The sequence below is a fragment of the Leopardus geoffroyi genome, chromosome A1, assembly GCF_018350155.1.
Source record: "Leopardus geoffroyi isolate Oge1 chromosome A1, O.geoffroyi_Oge1_pat1.0, whole genome shotgun sequence".
Classification (NCBI taxonomy): Eukaryota; Metazoa; Chordata; class Mammalia; order Carnivora; family Felidae; genus Leopardus; species Leopardus geoffroyi.
This window is the reverse complement of record NC_059326.1, coordinates 57,341,220-57,349,860: the sequence shown is the minus strand read 5'-3', so window position 1 is coordinate 57,349,860 and position 8,641 is coordinate 57,341,220. Positions and strand designations below refer to the sequence as shown.

The 8,641-nt window shown below is 35.0% G+C and overlaps 1 pseudogene; it reads left to right on the top strand.

The window, feature by feature from the left end:
* The first annotated feature begins 484 nt into the window (after window positions 1-484).
* Window positions 485-1,315, top strand: LOC123593767 (annotated as a pseudogene).
* Window positions 1,316-8,641: the final 7,326 nt, after the last annotated feature.

Sequence of the window (8,641 nt, the reverse complement as noted above, 5' to 3'; positions counted from 1 at the left end):
CTATTATCTCACTTTCATGCATCTTAGATCAAGACCATTGAAAACTGTTTATTCAAAACTCCAAATGTCAGCATGAAGTGTTCAGGAATTAATATTATTCTGAGGTGTGTGTGTGTGTGTGTGTGTGTGTGTGTGTGTTTGATATTTTCCAAAAATAAAAAATAAAACTGCACAAATATTTTTAACTATGAAGTAGGCATTTTTATCATTTCTAAACTTTAGACTTCGTGGAAAATTTGGGTTTAAATATAAATAATGTCAGTTTAAGAGATGATTTCTAAAAACAAAAAAATAAAAATGTACCAAAATCAACTAAACTGGAGATAGGAGGTAAATACTAAATCACCTAAATGAAATGCGGGTCATTGAAAAGGGAAGCCATTCTGGAGACCATTCATTGTTTTAAAAACCTTTGCAGAAGTAGGTGCTTCTTTAAGGTATGTGAATAACTGATTTAAAAATTAGCTCGTTCCCATCTTGCACAATGGTAGGTGAAAAATCTGAGAAGCTGGCTACTAAGAAGAAACCTGAAGTCAAGTCTGATGCCGGTGGCAAGTTAAAAAGGGTAACCTCAAGGCTAAAATGCCAAAGAAGAGGAAGCCACTGCAGCCAAAACCCTGTCTGAGGTAGAGAAATTGGCAGATATTCTTGATCAGCTATGTATTCCAGAAAGACCATGTGCAAGAGGAAGCATTAAGTGGCTAAATCCAGGGTTGAAAAGAAATAGAAGGAAAGGGTTCTTGCTGCTGTCACAAAACCAGTTGGTGCTGACAACAATTGAGGTACTCAAATGTTAAACTTCACAAAATGCCTACGTATTATCCTACTGAAGATGTGCCTTGAAAGCTATTCAGGCAGCATGTGAGAACCCAAGAGCCAGCACTGCTCCTGGGACCATTTTGATTATCCTCACTGGGTACCACAGAAGCAAGAGGATGATTTTCTTGAGGCAACTAAGCAGTGACTCACTATGTGTGACCAGACCTCCAGCCCTCAATCGAATTCTTTTGTGTAGAACACACCAGAAATTCATCATTGCCACCCCCCACCTGAAATTGCTGTCAGTAGTGTGAAAGTCCCCAAACATCTTTCTGATGCTTACTTCAAGAAGAAGCTGAGTAAAACCAGAAAACAGGGAGGTGAGATCTTCGACACAGAGGAGAAATAGGAGATTACAGAGCAGCACCAGGTTGATCAGAAAGCTGTGGACACACAAATTCTGCCAAAAATCAAAGTTGTTCCTCATCTTGAGGGCTACCTCTACTTTGTGTTTTCTCTCACAAATTGAGTTTATCCTGAAAAACTGATCTTCTAAATTTCCTTTTTTTTCTAAATTTCTTGCAAAGAACCTAATTAAATAACTGATCCATTAAATAAGTAAGTGAATAAGTAAATAAGAAAATAAATGAATAGTTAATAATTTAATTAAATTCACCCTTTAAATCGAGAAAAAATTTAAATAGGAAGCATTTGTATCAGATAACTTCTATGTCTCCTACCTAATTCAGCATGAAAATTGTTTTTTGCATTGTTCCAGAGAGCAAGTAATATGCACAGCAGAAAGATAAATGTACCTGGTCACTGTCCTAAAGGAGTTCTGTACTTTGGGGAAGATGAGACACCGGGTAAGACAAGATAGTGAGTCATAGAATGCAATAAGTGACAAGAAAGCTAGAGCAGCTCTTCTTCTGTCACACAACTCCATATTGCTTGAAAAATCAGCCACCTCTAAGTGAAGTGTGATTGTATAACTCTCCTGGATATCACAATTATGTAGAATAGATCATTAGCACCCATGGAACCAGAGCCCACTACCCAGCTTCAATGTAAACCAGGAATGATTCCTTGATGTTGCCTAGTCCTTCTTCTGTGTACCCCAAGAGATGCATTATGATCTAAGCTCTTATCTCACTTTTCTTGGCCTCTCCTAAACTGTCATAGTTCCTAATCTCCACCTCCTAAACTATGGTCTTTTGTTTTTTGGAACTTAACATCATTGATAAGCAAACTTCTTGTAATCCTGAAACTCTTTTCAGAACGTTTCCTTTACTTATTAGCTCCTAAAGAAACTTGACTGTACCCTGAAGTCTTCACTTCCTTTGTGGCCATCTCAATCTCATGGTGCTTATCTTATTTTTATTCATATCACAATTCCATAGGAAACAAATAGCGGTCATCTTTTACCCTATTGTAACTATCAGATCTTCCAAGCTAAAAAGTATTTCCATTTCTTTAAGACATAGAATGAACTGCTTAGTCATCTTCCTTGTTTCCATGATGTGCCAAACTCCTGCTAACTCCCATTCATCCAGTCAAAATGTAGTTCTTAACTCCAAGTTTTACTTTCCAACAGTTGATTTTCTCAGCAACATCAATATCCACATAGGTGTTTCAGACAACACATAATTTTTCAGTTTATTTTCTCTAATAAAAATTTCCCCAAATTTTCAGCACCTATTTTCTCTTATAACAACACTCAGGACAATTACAATCATCAAAACTTGACCCTAATTATCAAAAATTTGAATGCAAAAACTCTAGTTTTCCCCCCAAAACTCTTTCCTTTTAGTTGACTTTTTCATGTACTTTCAGTTCAACTCTTCTGTCACCTACACAACATTATATCCTCTCAACCATTAATCTTACAGTTTGCTCATAATATGTCCATTATCCATTTCCCTCACTTCACTTTTTTGAGTAGCTTAGAGCGTATGGTGCACGATGTAATTATTCGTCTACACCTCCATATGTGTTTAATCCATCCTCTGCTCCTTCCCTATCCCCATCACCACATTTTCCTTCCAAAATTCCAAATGTGAATGAACCTAAAGAAAACCTGAATATCTCACTCCAAAATATGACATTTTGGCATATTGATTATTTTGAATTAAAAGCACATAAAAAACCACAGAACCAAGAAAGACACTCTGACCCTCCTTTTTTCTTCCTTAGATCAGAAGTTAAAACTCAGGTGAACGTTACTGCCCCCCCATACCAGGAGAAAGGAAGACATTCTTATCACCAGAAATGGTGGGCCAAAAACCTGTACAAAAAACCTTGTTAAACTAACTTTGTCTTCCTGTTAACTTCTTTACCATTTACTATCCCTCATCCAAACCCCTTTGAGTTGTCAATTCTTGACAAATGTATTGTTTCTTTGTCTAAAAGGCATAAGAGTTTTTGTTCCAACACCTTTTCAAGTCTTCATTGTCCTGTGAAGTCTCCTATGTAAAATGTAAAAATTTAACAAAGTTTGTATTTTCTTCTCTTGTTAGTTCAACTCCTAGGCCCAGCTGGAGACCCTAAAGGAAGAGGCAAATTTTTTTCCTCCCCAACAAACAAAAACATGTCTTCCATGGGTCTGTGACCAAGCAGCTAAATCACATATCCAAGCAAACACACCAATTTTACTTCACATTCAATATCTCTAATTCAAGTGGGCTGCAACACTGATATTTCTACTATTCCAGTAATTTACTGACTTTCTCATTCCCAGGAAAATTACATCATGTCTTCTTCTTTTTCCAAATACATATTATCTTACCCCCCCTTCTTCTGCCATCTCAGCTGATGAGCTTGCCTTCCACATGAGTGAGAAGAAAGAAATTATTAGGTGATAAATCTTTTATCTTTTACCTATAAAAACCAATCCAGGCAAGGCCACCAGTGACCTTGCCAAATCCAGTATTCTTTCTACCTACACAACACTTCACAAGCACTGTATTCAATACTATTGACATACCACTCCTGGAAACATTTCATCTCTCCTGAATTTTGTACCATCAGACTCTCCTTATTCTTCTCTAGGTTTCCACCCCCACCTCTTTTTTTCAAACTCCATATATGAAATTCCCTAGGGTTCTGTCCTATATAACTTCATACGTTTCATTTTCTTCCTGGAACATAGTTTACACAAATTTTTGTGTGATTTTTACCTGCTTCCTGTCTGTCCCCATAATTTCAGACACTAATGTTGTACATACTTTTCTTAAGTTGTTCTCATCATCTTTTATATTCTAGCCATTTTGTCTCTGTTTACCTTACATCATACAGGGCAATACACACAAAATATATATTTGTTTTAGATGAATGGATTAACAGAGCTACTGTGCTCATATTACAATATTAACATTTGTATCTATCTATATATCTATATATCTATATATCTATATCTATGTATCTATAATCTATATCTATATCTATATATAAACATAGAGACAAGGTCAAAGATTTGCTATCTCCTCTGTGTTTTCTCAATTTTTAGAAACACCAGGTTTTCAGCTGTTCCTTTCTCTCATTGAAAGTAATCATATTCTGCTATTACATTCTTTTTCTTACTTGATATCTGTAACTGGCAGCTTTTTCTTCTCTTCTTGAGATATTGTGTCTATGCTAACGCTAAGGAGGTCTTTACCTGCTTGCAGCCAGAGTGGGAGGCTCTGCTCCAAGGGAGAAACTGCTTTTACTTTGGTGCCTACGGGGCATCTGACATCATTCATTTAGATCAGGCTACTTTCTACCTTATTAGTGATGCTACATGCTTCATGGTGCAGGTTAATTTCCTCTTACAGATCTGCATAAATTGTCAACATTATCCTATATCTCAGCTACATATTCCTTCAGGGAATTGATCAGCATACCTTCTCTCACTTGAATGCTACATTTAAATTCCCTACATATCTGTATTGGAGTATACTGGAAAAAGAAGAGTATCTAGAGAATGTCTGGTTATAAACATTATCTGAAGTGTAGTTCAATAATGTCATTTTATGTATAAATAATTGAAATACTGGCTTTACCTGCTGTTTTGAACAAAATGTTGACAGATTTCTGTTTAAGTAGGATCTCCCTTTTCCATACCTTTGTTATAACTGTTGGTGAGATATGGATTAAATAGGAATTAATTTAATTTGTAATTTTATATTCTGGAGACTTAAGTTTTAGGTATCAGGTCCTTTTTAATATCAAAATGGAGGAACTTATTGTTTGGTGAGGCATGGAAAGTCTAGCTTAACTACTCTCTAAGAAATAGAGAAAATATAAGGATGGATCAACTAAAATGAAATAATTCAGTGCTGTAAACAAGCTGCCAAATGTATAACTTAAGCTAATTTTGCCTATAGGTAAAAAACACTTAAAAAAACCCTTTTGTTTGTTTCTGTTATTCATGTTCATTTGAACTGTTATATGCAAATAGTTTAGTCAAGGAATTGTTTCCTCCATTTTGTTTTATAGCAATGAGTAGGGTTGAGTTCATGTAGGAAACAGAAACCACTGTACAATATTTTAAGAAGTATTTTAATATGAAAACTAATGAAATTATTGAAAGGAGGAAATGATAAAAGAAAAGTCTTCTCAGAAAGGCACATATGACAATTTCCACTTTCCAGGGGAGCTACACCCTCTGTCCACTCAGAGCATGAGTTACTAGGAAGTTGCCATTGGTTTCATTGCATTCCAAAGCATATTCTCTATCTACTCTTTAGAAGGCTAGGACCGTAAAGCTGATGCCACCACAGATACAAATGTGTATTGACATATACCAGTTGGGGATGGACACTGGACACTGATTCTGGCCACTGACTTATGTGATCACCTTTTAACACTTTTAACACCCACAACCCACACACGGCACACTGGAAATCTGTTTCGGACAAAGCCAATTCCACATACTTGCTTTCCAGAAGAAAAGAGCTAAATGGCAAGAGGATTGCTTATGTTCCATTTTTGCCTTCCAAGGCTCAAGTAAAAATGTTGTTTTTAGCTTTATGGCATTCAGAATAGGAGTGTGAGTAAATGCTGCATGACACTGACCAAATCCAACTTAAATATCTGTGAAGAAAACCAATACCAAAAGGTAGTGGGCATGAAAACTCCATTTAAAAAGTTGGTCATGAATATCCCACTTTACAGATATTATGATATTGAAATAATGCAAAGTCTAGAATATGTTCTCTATTCCTTGAACTTCTCCAATCATGAAATATTTGAATTTCCTAAATTCCCTAGGCTTTCTCTTGTCTCTTGCCTTACACATTGCTCCTAAAAATGTACATCATTCTCTCCCTATATCCTATTTATTGGCCCATCTGTCTATTTCAGGAAGCCTTGTTGTATCTCCAACTTCACTTGCATTTACTTCTACCTATATGCTCCCAAAGGTCTCAGTGAAATCTCTACCATAAACTACCTATTAACATGCCAATATATTCCAATAGATCATAAAAGGTTTTAAAGACAGTCTTCTTCTTCTGTACTCAGTGTGCGTAGCAGGGGCTCAGTAAAAGTTATTTGAATCTACATTCAAATGCCATTTGAGGCTTTTTGGTACCATTTAAATATCAGTCATTTTTAGCAAACTTTCATTGTATTCAAGGTGCTTTATTGCTGATTACATTGTACATAAAAGGATTAGGTACTTGTTCTCAGTTTTAAGTTTAAATGTATTGACCTGTTAAGTAGATCCAATTATATTTACTTGTTTATTTTTTCATAAACTTGAAAAATTTGAAAGATAAGGAAGATTTTGTACTGTCCCATCCAGAAATGTTAAATCAACCATTACACTGAGTCTTAGCTTTTTTTTTTCTTTATTAGAAAAAGTTGGTAACCCAGGACAAAATTAGAGGTTGTCATCCACACAGAAGATAATCACTACCAACCTGTCCACCACTAAGGACTAGTTTTGAGCAGCAGATAAAATGGGAGAAGGAATCTTTGGGTGAAACTGGATGTCCTGCAATAGTTGGTGGAGTTGAGAACAGAAGAAATATGTTTTCTGAGAATTAATGACATTGCCTTCCCTTGCCAGAAATTCCATCCCAATACCTCAACCGCTTGAATGACTGTTCTTTGAGAAAATATTAACAAAATAAATTTTTCATTTTGTGTAGTATAAACCCAATAATTTTGAGGCTTTTTTTTCATGATCTTAACAAAATCACAGAACTTTTTGAAAAATTTCAGATGTGAATGGTAGGTGTTATAGACTGAATTTAATTTATAGTGAATTGCTTATATTTAGGAATTGGTATCCTTTTTTAAAAAAAATCCAAATTCTAAAATCTTCAGAAGAAAAGTTTGGAAAGTAAATTATAGACCATCACAATAATCATATTATTATTATGATTTTATACATCACTATCTCATAAAGCAAATATTGTACAGGGAGTCAAACCCAGATGGGATGGCAAACATCTTTACAGTAGAGAATAGAAAAACATATACAACCATTTTATGAGCTACTTACATCTAAATATAGCTGTTGTTAATAACTGAGGGGCTTTAGGAAGCAGAATAAACTGTCAGTTATCACTCTTTCTGCTATTAATGCCTGAGTAATTAATATACCAAAAATTCTTTTTCAAGTCCTGAAAATGAAAAGCTGGCCAGGGCTGGGGTGGGAAGGAACAAGCAAAAGGAGAAAGAAAGAAAGAAAGAAAGAAAGAAAGAAAGAAAGAAAGAAAGAAAGAAAGAGAGAAAGAAAGAAGGAAAGAAGGAAAGAAAGAAAGAAAGAAAGAAAGAAAGAAAAGAAAGAAAGAAAGAAAGAAAGAAAGAAAGAAAGAAAGAAAGAAAGAAAAAGAAAAGAAGGAAGAAAGGAAGGAAAAAGAAAGAAAAAGAATACATACTGGTTAAAATAGGGTGAGAGTAGGCTTTTTGTTTGTTTTAGTTAAATCCTAATAATTTGTTAATTCCTTTCTGATTTAAGTAAATACAAGTGAGAATTTTTTTTTAATGTTTATTTTTGACAGAGAGAGAGACAGAGCATGAGCGGGGGAGGGACAGAGAGAGAGGGAGACACAGAATCTGAAGCAGGCTCCATCCAGATTCTGAGCTATCAGCACAGAGCCCGACGTGGGGCTCAAACTCACAGACTGCGAGATCATGACCTGAGCCAAAGTCGGATGCTCAACCGATTGAACCACCAAAGCGCCCAGAGAACTTTTTTTTATAAATAAAAGTGTCATAAGTGCTTTAAATTATATAAAATTTGTAAAAATTGCAGGAATATATTTTTTCAGAGTAAACTGAAAGAGGCCAGCCTTTAGAAATTTGCCCTGTGGGTATATTAACAAAAATTCACATATTAATTATGAATGGAATGTGCCATCCATACTGGCAATTGTTCTTAATCAGAGAACAATTAGATTAAGACCAAAAAAAAAAAAAAAAAAAGGAATGTGATTCCACGCACCTAAGTATTATACAATACTTTAATTTCTCTCACATACTGATAAAATAGACTTAAGTGTCTCACTTTTCTTCTTTTTTTTCTCTTCCTGATTCTTCCTTCCCTACCTCTTTTTTTCCTTCTTATTTGAATTTGTGAAAGTAAACTGTTTTTTTGTAGAGTTAAATGCTGTTGCTGAAAATTACGGATATCTTGTTTAGTCTACATTCTAATTTTGCATATTTTAGGCAGTTGGTATATGTTTCCAATTCCCTTGGTTTCACTGACAAGTCACAGTACAATGCAGTGCCTGACTTATTATATATGGCTTTCAGTAAAACTTATTGATTAAATAAATGAGTTCAGTACATCAAGAAATAGTGGCCCTTTTCCTTGTGAAGCTTTCCCATTGCATTAGAATTCTGCTGCTGCCTTAGTAATTTCCCACAAATTAAGCAGTTTAAAGCAGCA